Here is a 21592-nt window from a genome sequence, read left to right on the forward strand (position 1 = left end):
TCCTGTGGTCTCTGTGATCTTCTCGGAAAGTCTTTTCTTATCATGGGTCATAAAAACTTGTGATAGGAATTTAACAAAACACTCAGTATTTAAGAAATTAAGATTCCATCTTGGGCTTTCCATGGGGATATATTGCATTTTACCTCAGGAAAAGTCAATTGCTTTGGAAGTCCCTGCATGGCCAGCCTCGTCCCAGGGAAAGGATGAAAGGCAGAATCTGTTGAGCTGAACCATTTGAAATTGCTGGTAATAGATAGTAGGCACCTTAGATACGTTATTATTGCTTTAATCCCTACAATTCTGCTTTGAGGTAGGTACTATTGTCCACAGGAAGCTGACCAGAAAGGGGGTCAGAGAGTAAGGTAATTCACCTAAACTAGGGTCACTTGGCCTATCTGTGTTGGAGCTGGAGTTCAAATAAAATCTGACTCTGAAACCAGTGATGAGTTATTTTATCAGAAAACAAAAGTTCTAAAGACATTCCTGAAATGCTTCCTTGGAGGTCCAAAATTAAAAATGATTCACTAAATGTGTTATGGTGGAAAGAGGATCTACTGTCTTTGGAAAGAAAAAGGGGAAAGAATGAGGGAAAGCTAAGTGTAGAAGATCAAAATTAATTACTGCAGTGAAGGACAGAGTCAACTGTGTACAAGTCATATACCTGGGACAAAATAAAAGCGATAATTTGCCTCTTAAGAAAAGCAAGACGTAGTGTATACATGCAATGGTAATTTGGAATACAAAAGGAAATTAAGAAATTATAGAAAATACAGACTGTTGATCTTAAAATAGTCTTAGAACTCTTTATTGTAAACACTGTTAGGATCCTTTAACAGTATCTAACAAATCAGACCCAAATTATGACTCTAGGACACTAATTTTTTGTCAACTGTAGGAAATGAATGCATGGGTTTTCTGAGTTCATTTATTGATGTGCAGATGTACCCAGGTTATACTTTTTGCAACCTCAAATGTTTGCTCTGCTTTCTAAAGGACTTAGAGGGCTTCATTCTGCCAGTTACTTTATTATAGATGGTTCCTTCACTCTGAGACAGACCAAATACACAGAAGAAATATGTTTTTCTGTCTTTGAGTGAAAGACAGAAATGTTATGTATGTTATAATCAGCATTATGTATGTTAATAATCAGCCTTCAACTATTTTAAAAAAACAAACCATTCACCAAAAGGCAAACCTTTATTATATCTCTACATATTTGATCCCCACCACTTAGTTGAGTAAAATGTGTTCAGTTAAGTCACTCAAGAGGTGGTATCTTCCACCTGGAACAACCTAGAAGTGAGGTTAACCAGGGTTCCTGTATTACTCATGGGTTCTGCATGTATAGTGACATAAAGTCATAAACAAAAAAACTATTACTTTTACAGTTTTTAATGATGATATCTTTTCTCTTTTTTTTTTTTTTCAGTACATGGGCCTCTCACTGTTGTGGCCTCTCCCGTTGCGGAGCACAGGCTCCGGACGCGCAGGCTCAGCGGCCATGGCTCACGGGCTCAGCTGCTCCGCGGCCTGTGGGTTTTTTCTTTTTAAAAATTTATTTACTTTAGGGCTTCCCTGGTGGTGCAGTGGTTGAGAGTCCGCCTGACGATGCAGGGCACACGGGTTCGTGCCCCGGTTCCGGGAAGATCCCACATGCCGCGGAGCGGCTGGGCCCGTGAGCCATGGCCGCTGAGCCTGCGCGTCCGGAGCCTGTGCTCCGCAGCGGGAGGGGCCACAACAGTGAGAGGCCCGCGTACCGCAAAAAAAAAAAAATAATTATTTACTTTAAATCTACATTAGGAATCTAATATCTACAGATGGCCTTTAAACAAAATAACGATTATAATAGTATCTCTGAAAATATAAAAGAGTTAAAACATCACTAAATAGCAAACTTAAATGTTGCTCAAAAGAAGATTAAACCATTCAAAATGCTACAGGTGAAAAGCTGTTAGGGAAATACAGTTAACTTTCACACATTAGTACACTGCTTTTCTGTTTTGTTTTGCATTATCAATCTTAATTTTTAAAATTCTTTTTCTATCCTTTGTCTGACTTTTTAATCACCTAACTGTTCCCAAGAAAGGTTCCAAAGGTTTGGTTCAATGAACAGACTGTACGGCAAAGAAACTTTGAACTAAACCTTAGATATATTACAGTAATGGACAGGGCTGGGCTGGGATCAGTGTCACTTGCCTTGAAGCAAAATTTAAGGGGCACCAAAAAAATAAAGTTTTAATGTAATATTTAATGCAATACACAAAACATCCATGATGAACAAAATAAAAATTTTAAATAAAAGCAAACTTGTTTATTTGCTTTACCACCCTGCATTGTTGCACAGCTGTTTCCAATCAGCTCATAGTTCCCAGCCAGTGTGGCCCTCATGTCCTCTGCCACGTAGTCAAAGAGGGTTGACAATTGTGTGTGAACAGTATATTGATTGTAGAATTTTTATTAATTTTTCTACTTGGCTCAATATAGGGAAAGATATAATGCATACTTTTTCTTTTGTCCCACCTCCAACATGGCTCTGCTCAGCACTGTTAACGAACTGAATCCCAAGCAGCTGATAATTCAGAATTCATCAGCATTTACTTTGGGGTTTGAAAATGAGTGTGTTTAATGTCCTGAGAATTTGCTGCAGACAAAGCTAGGAATTATGTCATGGGGATCTAAAGGAATTAAAACATGTTCTAGTTTTCCTCTCAAATTTTGGAATGCCAGGTCAATTTTAGCACTGCTCTAAGCGAAAAGATGTATGCCTAAATCCCTAGTGTAGTGCCTGACATGGATTAGCTGCCCAATACATGTTAGTTTTCTGATCTCTCAAATTCTCACAGGTGGAAAAAACACTGGTATTAGTTGTTAAATAGAAAGTAATAGTAATAATAAACAGTAATCATTCAAATTTATTAAGAACTCTTGAAGGCCTTAAATTATTGCACTTGGTAACTTTAAAAATTATTTTTTCCTAGTCTTCTATATTTTTTTCAAGGCTATTAAGTCCTGGTTCCCATCTCTCAAAACAAAAATTAAGCATAACCATTTCCCAGCTCCTTTCTCCTATAAGCAAAAACTAAAAGATGTGCCATGTAGGTTTCTGTGAGATTCTCCTTTATTTCAATGTGTGAAACTCCTTGAGGTCATGTTCAGTGTCTTGAACATATTTTTCTCAATAAGTGCATATTGAATTAAATGCTATGATTTGTAGCAGCAGCCTATCAATTTTTGCTTTTTTTTTTTTTTTTCAGGTTTCATGGGGAAGGTAGCTTTCATGTGCCTGGCTAATTTCAGCATGGAGCAACACAATGCTTCATGTGGGAACAATTAAAAGTACCTGGAGAGAGCCAAGTCCCCAGGAAACTCAACTTGCACCAAGCTGTGTGAGATCCCAGGGAGAAGTTCAAAAGATTTCTAGGCAAAATAGCCTTGTTGTCTGCTTAGAGGGTTCAAAGTAGGCTGAATCCCTCTCCCTCCCTTATGAAGATCTTTTTCCTGTATGCAATATCAAAATTAAAACAAAACAAAACAAACCCAAACTTAGAAACAGAAGGTAATAGCAAGTCGTAATACAATTTCTTTGAGTGGAAGTTTAGAGAGGACTTTGTCATTCAGTAGCTTGAAGATCTCCTACAAGTGCATTCTAAGTTTCTGGTATTTCTCCTTTTTCCCTTAGTTTGTCAGATTTACCCCTGCTATAAAAAAAATAACATAACCTAAAATAATAATAATAATGGTGGGAATTTTAGATCTCATTATTAGGCTGGTAGCTCACAGACTAGGGGATGGGAGATTTCAAGGCACATTACAGAAGCAAGAACTTTGAGGATGGGTAGCCTCAGAAACAAGCCAAGGAATAAGAAGGGTAATGTAGAGGGTTTTCACATGGCACATTGCACCTTTTGATTTTAAGGGCAGTCCAAGAAAATACATGTAAAGGAGCTTGTTGAGGACACACAATGATGGTTATTTTTATACAATCTTCAAAATATGTAACTAGCCTCTGGGAAAACAAAAGTCAACCATGTGATGCTGCTTAAATCTTAGTGGGACGTCATGCACATAGTAGGTATTTAATACTTTTGAAGTTCAATTTTGATACTGATTTTGCTTATATGCAAACCTCTTAAAAGCATTATGCTATACGGCTTTGAGTTTTGCTCAGTAGCGAAATGAATTTTTTTCCCAGGTCAAAAACCTTTTTTCTTTTAACTATACAGTCATTAATAATCCCATTATATTTAAAACATATTCATTGATATACTAGTTATGATATAAATAACAGATTCCTTAGTGTTGTTTTCTTAGGGGATTCAAAATCTAAAATGAAACACTATTCTGTCTGCTTGCCAAAAAAAACCCTACAAACTTTATAAAACAGTGTTAGTTATACAGGAAAAAAATTTAGTCATGCATTACTGATTTTACAAAGGTAATTTTACAGAGGTAATCTTGCATAAAGTTATTAAAGTTATTTAAGTTATTAAAGGAAATATTTTTGATGACTTGAGCACAGAACAATTTGACCTGGATTTTGAAAGCCATGTAGCCTAGTTTAAAAGTGATATGTAGTGGTGTACCTGGTATTACTGTTCTAAAGGGAAAAAGAATTTAAGTAACATTTTTCACTTGAAATCCATTGATTGAAATGGAAGGAGGGTCTGTGAGAGAGACTGCAATAGCTTAGGATCAGTCACATTTTCTTTCAGTCTAGTTGTCTGGCACAATAATAGGTCAAAAACCTTAATGTGCAGCATTTGAAAATAAAAACTTTTAGGACTTCCAGGTCCTTTCAGTGGATCCACAATAGAATGTTCATGTTGTTCATCCAGTGGAAGAACTTACTTAGAACAGTAAGAACAGGCTTACTCAGACCAGTGCATTGCTTCATGAGAGAAGAGAAATCTCAGGCTTTCCCATGTTATTAAAAAGGAGTCTCTGTGAAAATACTGACATTTAGTTTGGTATTCATTTGGATGTTGAGAAGCTGTCAACTCCCCAGATCAATTTGAGTCATGTTAAAAATACTTTGGTATGTGTGGTTTGTTAACCGCAGGTGTTTGGCTGTGAAAGTTGAAACACAAACATGCAGCTAGAACATTGTGCTGGTATGATGGGTTCACAATGATTTGAATGGAAGCTGAGAGAAAACATCATTTATTACCAATTAATTTATTTCCTTTTCAGAAGTGTCTTTGTGAAGCCAAACATCTGGGTAAAAAACAAAAAATCCTTAGAGAATCCTTTGCAAAGATTTTCTTTTCTTCATTCATCCAATCATTTATTTATTCAACAAATATTTATTGTGTGTTTATTATAGACAAGGTCTTACTGCCAAAGAGCTTAGAAGGGGAGAAAGTTATGCACACATACTAATATTATTATAGAAGTTAGAAATAAAGTGGAGAGTGCCACAAGAGAGATGTAAATACCCTGTTATACCTGAGCAGCTTACTTATGTATAGCTGGGAGATTCAGGGATGCCCTCTAGGCAAGAAGGCATTGAGCTGAGTTAGATTGTTTTCATTCTAACTGAGGTTGAGGCTATGTAACAGAGACACCTTTGATTGCAAAATGCAGAAAACACAACTAAAACTTGAATTAGGATACAGGGAAGGGCAAAATCCATAAAGCATGATGGTTCTCATTTAAACCATATGCTTTGAGTACAGTGGGAGCATGTTCTGCAAGATTGGGAAGGGGAATGAGTGGTGTGCTTACTAGAGTGTGAGAAGAGATTGGCTTATAAAGCCGCATCCATTAAACAATAGCCTAAGATGTAAGGCTAAAGGTAGATGCAGCTGTAAGTGTCAGAAGAGGAATTTAACAGTACACAGAAGAAAAAGAAGTAGGAAGTAGAAAGCTACTTGCCTTTGAAGTAGCAAAGGCAAGGGAAGATAAAGAGTGCTTGTATTATTATCATGAGAATGAAGTTAGAGGGATGGGTATGTATTCTAGATCTGCCAGTTGTAGAACTAATAGCACTTGGCATCCAAACTGAACGTGAATATTGATGATTTTCATCCTGTCAGAAACCAAATTAGTATATAGGAACATGTGTGTGAGGGATAAGACTATATTCAATTTGGTGTATATTGAGCTTAAAGTATAGATAGGATATGCAAGTAGAAATGTGGAGCAGGTTTTTGGATATGAGTGCTGGAGAGATGTCAGGATGGGGCCATAGATCTAGGAGCTCTGCAGAGGTGATACTAGTAGTCTACTGATTGTCAGGAGAGTGTATGTTGAGAGAAAAAGAAGAAGAGAAGATGGTCAAAATGTTTGATGCCAAACACTAGGACATTTAGAAAAGTACAGATGTTTCATTCTCCTAAACCAACTGAAAACCTACTTGAATTTTCACTTTTCATCTACATGGTTTCATAGATGGGGACATTTATATTTAATTGTTTGTGATTTTAAAATTTATTATTATATGTGGGAAAGTATGGTGATTTTTAACCATACTTTCCTGCAATATAATGTAATATCACATCTTCTCTAAATCTTTACTTTTTAGTCTGAAAAGTTTGAACAAAGGATTTGTTTTCTAATTGGTCTTCTCAAATATGGACATTATTCATTCTGTCTTCTGATCTATGCCAAGCATATTTTGTATGTTGGCCTTCAAGTGTATTCATTAAACCTCTACCTGATTTCTTTACTGGAGATACTAATAAGCTGCTTTGAAAATTCCTTTTGGTGAACATTAATTGATATTGATTATAGTAAACATTTGAGAACATATTTGTTTGTATTGGTTAGCATTTGGAATAAAGGATATTTCAAAATGCAAGGCCAGAAGAGTATTTGGTCATGTCATGGAGATTTAGCATATAAGCCTATAATTTCCTTGTTGGCTATCATCATTATATATTTTTTTGTTTGTGAAAGCAGACAGTAGGGTGCCTCACACATAGTAGGCATTTAATAAGTGTTAATTCAAGTTAAATTTAAAGTGACCTAAAAAAGGAGGCACTTATTAATACCTTAGAAATGTTAGTGTTGTCTAGCTCTGTAAATGGAGCAACATTTCACTGCTGAGGGATGGACTGATGGAATAATTAATAACTACCAGGGTTAGAAAACAATATTTTCATAATAATAGATCATCTGTGCATGGAAATATGCCTATGCTAACAAGATAAGTCCACTCAAAACAATAAATAATTTGACATCTGTGTTGGAAGGCCTGGAAAAAATACTAAAGAGATTCAGTTAAATATTTTTAACAGAGTTAAATGATGAACACATTTCATAGATAGCAAGATAAAAGGGAGTACGATATATCTGAGTATATTTTACTTCCTAGAATGCATTATTACACAAGGTTATCAAAATTATATTTTTGGGAGAATAACTGTAATCTTGAGTGGCTAAGAAAGTTATTCAGCCTAGGAACTGGGAGATAGACTAAAGGTTTATTTGTAGTGAATCCCTCTAGCCCTGTGGATCTATAAAGCTTATCTGGGTCAATTTATTTCCTTTCATGACAGAAATAATAAAAAATTAAAGCTATTTTATTTTTGCAGAATTGAGCTAAAATTGGCTTTTTGAAAATTCATCGCCCTCTCAGTTTAGTGTGTTTCTTTAACAAGTGTAATTTCGCACTTGTTGTCAGTGGCTTGAAAAAAGAAATCTACAATTTTTATATACAATATCATCAATGCTACAATGATTATATTTTCTGATCTACATGTCCTCAGCTTAACTTCCAAATACAAAGGTGTTTTCACAAAATACAAAAGAATGTAAGCATTTGGGAAGTTTTGTTAATGACAGTATAAAAACAAGTAAGTTTCACCAAAAATTGCCAGATGTTTTTTTTCTTAGGACTCTAATCTCTCTGCCTCCATCTCCACATGGTCTTCTTTTCTGTGTCTCTGGGGACAATAGTTTTAAGGCAGGCTGCCTGTGCTCTCTCAAGGAATGAGTGAATCCATTACATGAATAAACTCTTTTCCCTTTCTCTGTAGGTAAATTCTTAAGACAAACTATACTTCACTTTCAAGTGAATTTGGGGTAAACATTTTACTTCTTTTTTCTTGATGTATGTCATCCTTGAAAATTCAGAGAACTAACTCAATGTTTAGGAAATGTTTCTTCTCTAATCAAAAACAAAAGAGCTGAAAGAACGCTTATTTTAAGGGAAATTTAATTATATATTTTTGGATTGCTTAATTCCTTACATACACACATGTTGTTTTGTATAAACTCAAAAGAACTCTTTGAGACTTCTGTCTTAAGAATAGGAAGTTCTGGGCTTCCCTGGTGGCACAGTGGTTAAGAATCCACCTGCCAATACAGGGGACACGGTTTCGATCCCTGGTCCGGGAAGATCCCACATGCCACGGAGCAACTAAGCCTGTGCGCCACAACTACTGAAGCCCACGCGCCTAGAGCCCATGCTCCACAACAAGAGAAGCCACCGCAATGAGAAGCCCGCGCACCGCAACAAAGAGTAGCCCCTGCACGTCACAACTAGAGAAAGTCCGTGCACAGCGACAAAGACCCAACGCAGCCAAAAATTAAAAAAAAAATTTTTTTTAATTAAAAAAAAAAGAATAGGAAGTTCTATTTTTCCAAGTATAAGGGAGTTGCAGGTGCCAGGAGTTTCAAGTTTTACTTAAAATTAAATTACAACTCATATTTGAGGAAAATTGGCAAAAAACTGGCAACAACATGTCATCACTGGAAAACAAAAGCAGCTTATGATTTCTTGGTACCTAACAAAATAGTCATAAAGATAGTACAGTAAATGCAGATGGAGGCCGGTTTCTTCATGACCGACTACTGAGCCATCATGAATCTGAAAAAAACTTGCAAATTAGGGAAAATTTTTTTGATGTAAAATGTTATCACAGCTATACAATCATAACCCCAATAAGCTTACAATTCTTAAGTACCAGGTGCCTTGAGAAGGGCTTTGTAAATTTAGTGTAATTTAATTCTCTCAAGAGCAGTAGGGGGTAGATGCTATTATATGAGAAGACTAAACAAGAAAAATCTTAGGCAACTTCTCCAGTTTATAGAACTAGCAAGAAGCGGGTCTGGGATTCAAACCTGAGGATCTGACATCAGGGCATGCTCTTATCCAGTTATTATGATGCATCCCACTAAAATGCAAATGTATATATGGAAACAGCATGAATAGTAATGATGAGTTTAACCTCTGGTGAAAATGCTTTTTGGTATCCCTTCAACTCAGTGTGGAAAGTGGATATTTTCTTAATTCTAACTTATTATCTGCATACTTGTGATTCTTAATCTTTTCTGGGTTCCTGACTGATTCTGCAATTAAAAAAAAGCTAAGGATATTCTTTCCATGAAAAAAAAAACAAAACACATGCACACAAACCATTGCTTAGAGTTTCAGAAGTGTCACAGGAAAAAGCCTCATCTTTCCCTCCCCTGGTAGCATCACCTTCCTAGAAAATTAAATTTTGGTTAATTACCAGGATGGAGAGTCTCCTTACCCTATCACATACTTCTCTATTTATTAGATGTGTTACTTATTAGATCAGTTAAACTGTTGTGCTTAATCACACTTGATCTTTTGTAGATAGAAAGAAAACTCATTAACTTAAACAGTTACCCGTTCATGGCAAAAGGAAGATGTTTGAACTGAATTGGATAATCACAAACACCACTTGAAAAGTTGACCTGAATTTCAATGATGCATTAGAAATTTCACTGATAAATGTCTGAGACCAAGTAACTGTGAGTTTTCAAACTCAAAATGGGATTAAGTGCGTGACTTGAAGAAGTTTAAATTTACCTTATGTCAGTCATCCCTTGCTTAGTCTAGACCTGTCCCTGCAAGTTTTATATTCATCCCAGCACTCCCTGGGCTGTGATGCCAAATCCCAGAATTGAGGAGCTGTCAACTTGACAAGATATTGGTGATTTTTCTCCCCTCTATCAAATGGAGTAGTTCCCAAAGGTTATAGTACTTGGAACATAATTATGAAGCCTGACTTCTCTACACAGAATCATGGCCTTACTAAATTCGCTACCAGTGTGGTGGTCTATGGCTACTTTCTGATACTGGGGGAAACCAGCCTTGTTTCTGGTTTTTCTCACTGCATCCCAGGAGGATCAGCTGCACCTGCACCTGGCACATGAACTTTCTTTGTTCCATACCCTCTACTCTTGGTCCCTCATATTCGGGTGACCTCTAGCTATTAGGGGATCCATTCTCCTGTAACTTGGTAATTGGGAACAGCCAGGTCTTCCTCAATAAGAGTTTGGAGGAGGGGGAATCATTACCCTTGTCTTTATGTTTCTCTCATTCCCACCTATCCTTCTATGCCTCAGTTTCCTCTTCTACAAAATTGGGAGAATAATAGGATTATTAGTGAAGACTAAATGAGTTAATACATATGAAGAATGTAGAACAGTGTATGGCACTATGGAAAAGTTGTGGTGGTTGTTACTAAGAGTACTGTTAGTATTATTACTGCCCAGCCTGGAGCTCAGTCAAGAATGGCATGTGGTCAGTTCCCAGCCACAGTTAATGGTAGCTTCCAGTTAAGAGAGGGAAATGTCTCTTCCAGTTAAGAGAGCTCCTTCCAGTTTGAGAGGGAAAATTCAAATGAATACATTCAATAATTTTTGTGATATCCACTATGTGCCAGGCACAGTGTTATTTGCTGAAAACTTCATATGACCTAATAAAGTCAGAGGAGCTGTGTTCAAACAATAACTAAAAGTGTCACAAAGATAAACCTTGAATTTAATGTAAAGCATGCCTAGACACTTGGTCAGTGGCCTGAATGGCATTTCCTTGTCTACCTTGGCTGAAGCAAGGGTCCCCTTCCCAACTGAATTCCTGCCCTTTTAATTCCTGGCAACACTTACACTTTGTTCGCTTTACTTGAAGAGAGCACATTTTCTGCACGGTTTCATCTTATTTCTTCTCTGGGCTTCCTACAGACAACCACAGTGCTTTACTTGTTTAGATCAGTTTAATCATTTTGCAGGTATGGTGAACAGTTTTGCTATGCTCTTCTTATCCTGTTTATCATGGTTCTCGACATCTGTTGGTTCTCTAAGTTGACTCAGCCTAATGGATTTGTTTGGCGTTTAAACTGTGTCAGGTATAGAGGTAAGAAGGTGAATACTAGGCTGTTTTTTCCGTTGAGTAGCCTTATAGCTCCATGTGGAGGAGACATACCCAAGTAGGGCATCTCAGTGTGTTATGGCGAGTCTGACTGCACAGGATACTTTGGCACCCATCCATGTTACAGCTTCCTTTCCATTCCCCATTTCTTATCACAACATGTACCACCCATTATGTGAAAACCTGGTGTTCTTGACTCACAATCTGTAGGCGCTACACTCTGAGTTTTTTCCAGTACTGGTAATGGGTTGTACTGAATCATTTATTTACATTTCCTTGGCCAGTTTATTTTGACATATGACATATATTTACTGATGGAGAAAACACACACGGTTTGTGAGTGCAGTGTAACGTTTTTCCTCTGGAAATAGAAGTGAGAGAGACAGCATTTAAGTTTTACTGGCCGAAGAGCTACCTTGGTGTTTTTAAATGGGTCCAAAGTAGTACATGCTTCATTATCACTTCTGTGTGTATATGCATGTGTAGACGTACGTGCTGTGAAGGACGGGAAGAATGTAGGACATCTATACAACGTATAATTTGAATAATATTTAAAGCAAAGGAAAACAAGTGGCACATCACTAATTTGGATGCTTTTACCTGATTATTGCCAAATTTTTTTGTCTGGACTAAGCATCTATACCTTCATTAATCCTTAGTGCTTGCTATGAAATAATATCTTGTTCTATGCATTTTTTTAATCAGATTGGATCTTGGTTCAGTCAATATTTACTATACTGTAGGACTTGCTTTCACTTTACTGATTTTGCATTGCTCATCTAGTTCTAGAATAAGATTTTCTTACAGTGCCTGCAATTCTGGTTATTTCCACAAGGTGAGTAGGGATATCTAGTTGTGACTTTGTGGGACCACAGATTAGATCTGCCCATGTTAGGATACATACAGTAACATATAGGCACATGATTCAATTTCTGACATGATGCTTTAGCCAAAAGATAACTTTCTTAGTTTTTCTCCCACCTCTCTGAGTGCTGCTTTTGGCATGGTTTCATAGTCTTTGGTCCCTCTGCTGGCATCTCCAGTGTTCCCCAGGATTCTCTCCTTGGCCCATTTCTATCTATCTTTTTTCTTACACATGCTCTCTTGGTCATCTCGTTCACTCTCATGACTTTTAAGTAACACCCATAAGATACTGAACCCCTGATCTTTATCTCCAGGCTGGATCTTTTGGGCTTCCTAAAGGAGTCACCAGGATTTCCCACTGGTACTACAAGCCCTACCTGACTCTATGGAAACCCATCTCTTGTTCCTCCTCCCCGTCACCCTCATGAAGAAGCATCATTCCTCTAGACAGAAGCCAAAGTCACCCTTGACGCCCTTGATGCTCTTTCTCCTCTACCTTCCACATGAAGTCCTATCATTCAACCCCAGTGGACCTTCTCTGTTACTTCTGCTTCCCTGACACTACTTTAATCAAAGTCTTTCTTATTCCTTACCTGCATGATTGACAGAGCCTCTGTCTTTAAACTCTTTCTTCTACCATCCACATTGTCATGAGTGCCATCTCTCAAAAACACACATCCTTCAACGTGACTCACCCCCCATGGCCTGCAGGATAAGGTTCTAACTCTTCAGCAAGACCTACAAAGCCCTCTTTCATATCTGGCTGAGCAAGCAGCCTCATCTCCTCCTGGCTCAGGTCTCCTCACAATGTTCCAGATGGTCTCTGCCCTTTGATTCTTTTGTGTTTTGTTCATGCTGTTTATTCTGTGTGGATTGTCCTCTGTCTTCCTTCTTCTCTGCCTAGAAAACTCTTCCTCATTTTTCAAGGCCCGTCTCAGATCTCCTCTGCTTGAGATGCCTTCTCCACCCTTCCCACTCAGTATGGGCTGCTCCCTGCACTGTGCTTCCACAGTACTCTCTACTTACCAAGGACATGTTCAACATCCAGAACTCAGTAATATAATAATTTATTTCTTTTTTTTTAAATCCACAAAAGTTTGAGCTCTGGTTGGATAGGAAACTTCAAGTCATCCAATGTTTTTATACTACCCTATCATATCTACTACCATATCATACAGTGCCTATCACGTAGAAGACCCCCTCAACTATGAAGCAAGTAAGTAAACTTTATAGTAATAGTTAAAGAAATATCAAGAAAAGTCTTTCAACTTTCTTTCATGTATTAGCTTTTAGTATTGCAAAGTATTAGAATCTGATATGTTTATAGGTTCCTGGTGGCTTGGGGTATTCACATTTTAAGCACTTTTGAGTTTAATAGCCTGTCTTTCTCTAAACTAGACCCATTAGTGAGATAGTGCTGTGTGCCTCCTTAGTGTTCCCACCTCTGAAATGCACTAGCTATTCAATCCTAATTGGAAAAATTTGGGGGCAGAAGTGGCTTTTCGTTGCTCTAACTTTATTTTAATCTAAGGAATGACTTTGAATCACATTCACCTGCCTTAGTGGTCGCCACATCTTTATTTATTTTGTGACCCAAATTCATAAATCAAGTCAGGACACCTAATTTTTCTCAAATCATCCTAAACTGTCATGGTCCTTCTTTTCGAGTCAGAACCAGATTTTCCTCGCAAGTTGTGATTCTCACTCCACCAACTCCACTCTCTTGATGGAAACTTCATATACATTGAAGGGGCTTCATGTGTTCTGTTATTTTTAAAGCTAGATTTTGTCAGATACATGCCTCCTGTTCATAAAAAGCATTGCTACTTTCTTCTGAATGTAACAGGGTGGGGGGCAGAATATCCTTCTAAACAGAAATGTAAGGCAATTTTTTTAAACATATGCTCATAAGGAATGTAGTCCCAAAAGATATTTCCTTTTGTGGTAAATCAAACTCTAATTCATGAATTTTAAAAATTATTCCTTCCTGCTGTGGACATGAATTTCTAAAGTGTGTGTGTGTGTGTGTGTGTGTGTGTGTGTGTGTGTGTATGTGTGTGTTTGTGTGTAGACACTCATTACTGAAAGAGCAGGGAATAGAACAAATCATGGCCCAAAATTCCTTTGAATAATAATTTATATATCCATGTCTCCTTTCGTTTCTGCCTTTACTACTGATGCATGAATCTGTCTTTGCTAAATCATCTTTTTATACAGAAAGTAAAAGCTGTGAAATACAAACACACTTTCAAGTTAATAATAGTAACCTAGTATTTACTGAACACTTACCATGAACCAGGCACTCTAATAAGCACTTTACATAGATTGTCTCATTTTGGTTATGAATTATAATCAAAATGGAAATACTAAATGAAATACTTAAAAGCAAAGTAGAAGCAATACTTTTATAAAACATAGAAACACCCTGAATAACTTCTTTTGCCCTTATATAAGCACAGCCCTCAGTCTGCTTTGGATCCTCAGCTGCTACAGACAAATTAATCACACTCTCTTTTCTTGCTTTCATTTTAGTCAGAGAGCATTAAATAAATATTTAGTATTCCTGGGATACCAGTCCACAATCAGGCATTCTTAGTGTTATCAGTGGGCTACATGCACTCAGGGGAATTGTGAATAGCTAGAGGAAACTAGACCTAGAGAAACAAGGACTCATTTACCCATCCTACTTGTCAACTATTTTTAACCCTGTAAACCAGGCAGTATTTTATTAGTATGCCTCTGTTTTTAGTCAGTCTAGAGTATCAAGTCCACTATTGTTAACTGTTCAGTAGTAAACAATAGCAAAGAAGAAATGAAGAGATGCAAAAATGTTTTCTCTCAAAGAATTTGAGAAATTGAAGTGATCTTACCCTTCTGAGGCAAAAGTGATTTTACAGAGTTGAAAGTCCAGAAACTTTTAACATCCTGCAGAGTCGCACAACCAGTGAGCAACAGGTGAGAATGGAACCTGTGTCTTCTGTCTCCTGTGCAACTGTCTTTTGACCACAGAGAATACCTTTTCCTAGAATTTATCCCTTTCCATTTTATTTCCTTATCCCACTGATTTTATGTATTTTTGTAACAACATGATACCTTTTATTATTTTCTTTCTTCTATTTCAAATTTGTTTTGCTGATTTCTCTATACCCTCTTGCCTTTTGCTTTCTTTTCTTGGTTTAATAAATGTTCTATTTCCCCTGCTATTGCAATATTTTTGAATTACCTCTTACTTTTTCTATTTCCACTCAGAGCCTCTGAAAGGGGTTTAGAAATTTTATGTCTTTTTTTTACAAATTTATTTATTTAATTAATTTATTTTTGGCTGAGTTGGGTCTTCGTTGCTGTTCATGGACTTTCTCTAGCTGTGGCGAGCAGGGGCTACTCTTTGTTGCGGTGCACGGGCTTCTCATTGTGGTGGCTTCTCTTGTTGCGGAGCATGGGCTCTAGGCACGTGGGCTTCAATAGTTGCAGCACACAGGCTCAGTAGTTGTGGCACATGGGCTCAGTGGTTGTGGCTTGCGGGCTCTAGAGCGCAGGCTCAGTAGTTGTGGTGCACAGGCTTAATTGCTCCACGGCATGTGGGATCTTCCTGGACCAGGGCTCGAACCCATGTTCCCTGCGTTGGCAGGTGGATTCTTAACCACTGCACCACCAGGGTAGCCCAGGGGTTTAGAAATTTTAAAATGTAATGTCAGTTCTCCAAATCAAATCAGCCAAAATAACAACCAAAAGCCAACAAAGAAGAAAAATGCTATTTAGCCAAGTATGTTCATCTTAGGTTTGAATTTGCCTTTTTTTTTTTTTTTCCGGTGCTACAGCTGATGCTGCTGCTGAATCCTGTATGTTGAAATTTGTATGTTTTTCATTTTGGAAGATAGTAATAAGTCTGAGAGTAGAATAGTTATTCCAACAAAAATGTTTTTCAGAAGTATGTATTTACATAGGAGAGAAAATAAATATGATATTATTGGTTATTTATTGCTTTTCTTTTTTTAAAAAAAATAAGTTTATTTATTTATTTATTTTGGCTGCGTTGGGTCTTTGTTGCTGCATGCGGGCTTTCTCTAGTTGCAGCGAGTGGGGGCTACTCTTCATTGCTGTGCACGGGCTTCTCTTGTTGAAGAGCACCAGCTCTAGGTGCACAGGCTTCAGTGGTTGTGGCATGTGAGCTCAGTAGTTGTGGCCCATGGGCTCTAGAGCGCAGGCTCAGTAGTTGTGGTGCACAGGCTTAGTTGCTCCACGGCATGTGGGATCTTCCCAGACCAGGGCTTGAACCTGTGTTTTTTGTATTGGCAGGGGAGTCCTATTTATTGCTTTTAATTCATAACTTAGCAGTTAGCTACTACACAATCTTGTATTTAATCTCTGCCTATTCTATGTTGGCTCTGTATTTTTCAACTAGAGTGCAATGAGGCACTACTGTGATTAGTTTATATGCTAATTTAAAATTTTAAATGTACTGGTATTAGATAGACATTTCTCCAAAGAAGACATACAGATGGCCAATAGGCACATGAAAAGATGTTCAATATCACTAATTATTAGAGAAATGCAAATCAGAACTACACAAAGTATCACCTCATACCACTCAGAATGGTCATCATCAAAAAGTCTACAAATAATAAATGCTGGAGAGGGTGTGGAGAAATGGGAAGCCTCCTACGCTGTTGGTGGGAATGTAAATTGGGGCAGCCACTATCGAAAAGAGTATGGAGGTTCCTTAAAAAACTGAAAATAGAGTTGCCATATGATCCAACAATCCCACTCCTGAGCATATATCCAGAGAAAACTCTAATTTGAAAAGATACATGCACCCCAATATTCATAGCAGCACTATTTATAATAGCCTAGACATGGAAGTAACATTTAGGTCCATTGACAGATGAATGGATAAAGAAGCTGTGGTACATATACTCAATGGAATATTACTCAGCCATAAAAAAGAATGAAATAATGCCATTTGCAGCAAAATGGATGGACCTAGAGATGATCATACTAAGTGAGGTAAGTCAGAGAAAGACAAATATATTGTCACTTATATGCAGAATCTACAATATGATACAAATGAACTTATTTATTTACAAAATAGAAACAGACTCACAGACATAGAAAACGTACTGATGGTTACCAAAGGAGAAGGGGGTGAGGGATAAATTAGGAGTTTGAGATAGCAGATATAAACTACTCTATATAAAATAGATTATCAACAAGGTCCTACTGTATAGCACAGGGAACTATCTTCAACATCTTATAAGAGCCTATAATGGAGAAGAATATGAAAAAGAATATATCTATATCTACATAGGTATGTATAACTGAATCACTTTGTTGTACACCAGAAACTAACAGAACATTGTAAATTAACTATAATTTTAAAAAAATGTACTGGTATTGCATGTATGCATTAATAAAAGACATACATCTACTCAAACAAATTCCATTTCCTGTCTTGTCTGAATCACTTTTCAGGATCAAGTTCAAATAAGAGGGCAATGATTGACCCATATGACCCTTTGACTGAAGAAATATAAAATGTTTCCTTGCGCAAGAGCTGAGAAATGGTAAGATTCCCTTTATCTTCCTTTTATTTCCCCATGGTGATCTCCTTTAACCTGCATCTGTGACATGAGGCCTGTGATGTAACAGAGAAAGGCAGAGACAGGAGAAGACAGAGGGAGGCTTGGGAGAGAACCGTGATGAACACAGGCACCTCAGCTTTTAAGTAACTACCACCATCATTGTTAAAACGCAACAGTTTGTTCAAGCTGCCTTGGGAAAAGTTTTTAAAAACACACAAAAACTGAGGCATTTAAAAGCACTTCAGCTGTGTATGCATGTTTGCTTGGTTATTTTGTTTGGCCCAAAGAGGATTAAAGGGACCAAGGCGATGTTCACTCACCCTATTCAACTTTGCCATTTTGCAGCAAAGTGTCATTTCTGATCGCTGGTCTAGTTAAACCTGTGCGCAGATCACATAATTGTTGCCTGGCTTGATCTGAACAACACTTCCCCACATTTCTGGCAGGAGTTATGACCAGAACAGGACATTCATGAGACAGTAGCCTTGGCCCACAACATGCTCAGTGCAGAAAGGAATCCAGGCAGAGGGTTTAGTGAAAATGAAGAAGTGGCTCTAAAAGAAATGGCACAGTCACCTCTTCTTTGTACTCCTTTGAATGGTGACTTTTAGGAATTTTATTTTGTTTCCTATCCACCTGCCTTTAATAATATCTATTCCCTCCCACCCTTAACTGCGCATTCAAATCTGTACTACAACTGAATCAAAGAAAGAGGATTGAGGCATCTAGCTAGGAAAAGAGAATTTTAAAAGATAAAGTAAATAGAGAACAATACTTTGCAATTCAAGGAAACTTTCCCTGCTACTGTAGTCCACATTGGTTTTGCCCTTCTCTGTCTTCTGTAACATTTTAATCTGCCCCACTGAATAAGTCCTGATTGTCTACTCTGTTGTATTTATGCCAGCTCAAAAGAGACAATAGTGTATAATCAAATAAGCAATGTTCATGACTATGCTTTGTAAACTATCAAGTACTGTGTAGTGTATTTAAATTTATTTTGTATGTTACTTCTGGTTCTCAATTTATGTCATAATTAGTTTAAAAATTCTCTCTTATCTAACATTGTGCTGGACAAAAGGAGGGTCTATATTATTGACTCAATAATCATTAATTATATTGTAAAAAAATTATTTTCAACCATTGGAGAGCATTACGACTCAATGCTAATATTCTTCCAGTATGATTCCATTAAAGCCAGATATACCTTCTGAGAGAAGCATTCAATTTGAAAGGCAAGAGTCTAGTTTGTCTTATTCCTAAATTCATGTTTCTTTTCCCCTTTGAATGAATTAGTTAGATTTTCCCATTTGAAAATGATGATTATTTCTCTGTTGCTAATAGGTTCTAGAGGTACCAAAAGACTTTAATAAAAAGAAAGTAATTTAAAAAATTGACTCCGACTATTAATAATCCCTGAACAGTAATCTCCTTAAGACAGAGACTCTCTGATATTATCTTTGAATTGTTTTTGGAACCTGGAAAACTATATTAATAGAGGCAGGCTTAATTAAGGTATGCTGCATAAATGAATAGAAGTCTGATAGTAGGGGAGCGCATCTGTGACCAGCAGATCTTGGCTGTAACTATTGCTACCAAAAGAGAATTAACAGCATGAAAGGTATCTGGTTATCAAATGAGAAATAGCATGAAAATGTCTTTTAATTTAGAAGTCAGGCTCCTGGGCTAAAAATCATGGAGCACAAATTTGTCTATAACAAAAGAACATTTCCTATGAAAATGACTTGTTAACCTTCATTCTGTGATGGAGGTTTTATATTGTATAATACTTAGGTTTGTTCTGATAAGGACATCTAGTTGGAATTGCTACCTTATTGATATGCTGTCTTAATAATGGAAGTGTGCCTAAATTAACTGGGAAAGATAAAGCATGTACAAAATAGAGAAGGAAGAAATATCAATGATAGCAGGAAAAATCTGTAACCCTGAGATAAAGGATTTCTTGATACTAAACTCTAAAAAAATACTTGAAAGTAAACACACTTTCATAGGGCAACACTCCATTCATTATCTTTCTCTCTCCTTTGCTTAATCCAGCTCCTCTTCCTGCTCTGTAACTGTCTCCCAAGATTTGCTTCTCCTCCCTCAATTTGCTCTATTTATCCCATTTCTCATTGAAGCCAGCCCTGGAGTTCGAGTGCAAGTACATATTTGCAGCTGCATGCAGGCAATTTCTGTTTTAACATCCTATTTTCATCTCAAACCCAAGAACAGAAAATCTGAACCTATTCTTTCAAAATAACTGTTGTACCTACCTTACTTATTTTTCTCTTTATTTAGTGACCTATTAGGGGAACTTGGTCTCATTCTTCTTCTTTTATTTGCTATAGCTAAATTCTCTCCAAAACATTTATTCTTTCAAAAACATGTGGGAAATTCGTAGGCATAAAGTCACGTTTACAAGAGTTCCCCTCTCTGATAGCAGTAAAGCTAACCAAAAGAACTAAAAAAAAAAAAAAAAATTCAAGTAAAACCATTTGTGCTGACCTTTAGAAAGGTCTTAACCTCATAACACAAATCCAACTATCATCAAGATGTAAGTTCAGTCTGTTTTATACAGGACACTAGTTTCTCAACACAGTACAATAAGTGTCACTTAAGTGAAAGAAAAAAATGTGGAAACAAGCAAACATGTGAATATGTAGGCCTTTAATTATATCCACTATCTAGAGAAGTATAGTCTATAACCATGAATGGCTGGTGGAAAAGAATAGAAATATTCTGTCTCGAGTCATTTTCTCAACTGCAGCTCAGCCAGAATCTAAGAAAGCTCTAAGCTAAGCAGCTTCTTACTTGGGAGGGGTATGATCTAAAACCAGGTCCACTGTGAAACAAACTTCAGGCAACAAATGACCAAATACTCAAGGGCTAAAAACAGAAGCATAGAATGTCAGTCTGGTTGACTTTTCATCCAGGGGTGGACATAATGAAGCAGGAGAACAAACCAATTCCCAGCAATATCATCTGTATTGTTGTGGTACAAATCAGGCCCTCAATCAGGCTTGCTAGATGTGGAGCCTGGACTTCTAACAAATTTTGAGAGAAACAGCAAGAGAAACCTCTTTGATCACAGTGCCTATGTCCCCACTTCCCTTCCTTTGGTCCGCAGGAAAATGCATGAGACCTTACACCAGCAAATTTCAATCTTGTTTGTGAAGAGGAAGGTCTGAAGGGTGTCAAGGAGATGTCTCCCACCCTCTATTAGGGAAAATAGCAGAACATGTAGATATGCCCCCAGTCAAAGGTAAGGAAGTTGCATAAGGGGAAGGATCATATTGATTTTGTTCATCATTCTATGGCCAATACCTCTGGTAGCACCTGGCATAAAGGGGGCTCCTTAAAGATTTGATGAACAAATTATTATTGCAGAAGATAGGAGTATGGATTTTGAAGTTAGAGAGATGGTTAAGAGGACTAATTCTGCAACTTCTTAGCTTTGTGCCTTGGACAAATTCTATAACACTTTGTACCCTCATATGTACAATTCAGGTAATAGTAATATTTTGTTTGGGGGATTAAAAGATAAAATATATTTTAGATATTCAGCACATGACTCTGCTGGTTATTCTCCCTTTGGTCCTCCAGATGAGTTCTCCAGTAATGTCATTTTCTCCTCTTACCTCTTTAGGCCTAGGAAGCAGTAAGGATTCCCCATTGTTGCCGGTCTCTGGGCTCCTTAGCATCCTTTATCGGTTTCCTTAATCCCGACCACAGTTCTGTAAGGACTGCTTAGGTGAATGTTTCTTCAATCTTCTGAATTGGATTTTGTTTTCTGATAGGAATTTGAGTGCTACAGGGCCTGAAAGGAAGAATAATTAAAAAGGATTAACTTTTGGTGGTGGTGTTGGTAGGTGTAGTTGTATTGGTAGTAGTCAAAGCAGTAATAGAGTAGTACAGTAAGGAGAGTGGCAACTGTTATTGTTACTGTTATGAGCAGATCAAAATATAAAAGAAAATCTGCTAAAGCAAAAAAAAGTTCCTAAAATGAATACAGTATTCCCTAAGA

This window comes from Orcinus orca, chromosome 5 (genome assembly GCF_937001465.1).
Source record: "Orcinus orca chromosome 5, mOrcOrc1.1, whole genome shotgun sequence".
Taxonomy (NCBI): Eukaryota; Metazoa; Chordata; class Mammalia; order Artiodactyla; family Delphinidae; genus Orcinus; species Orcinus orca.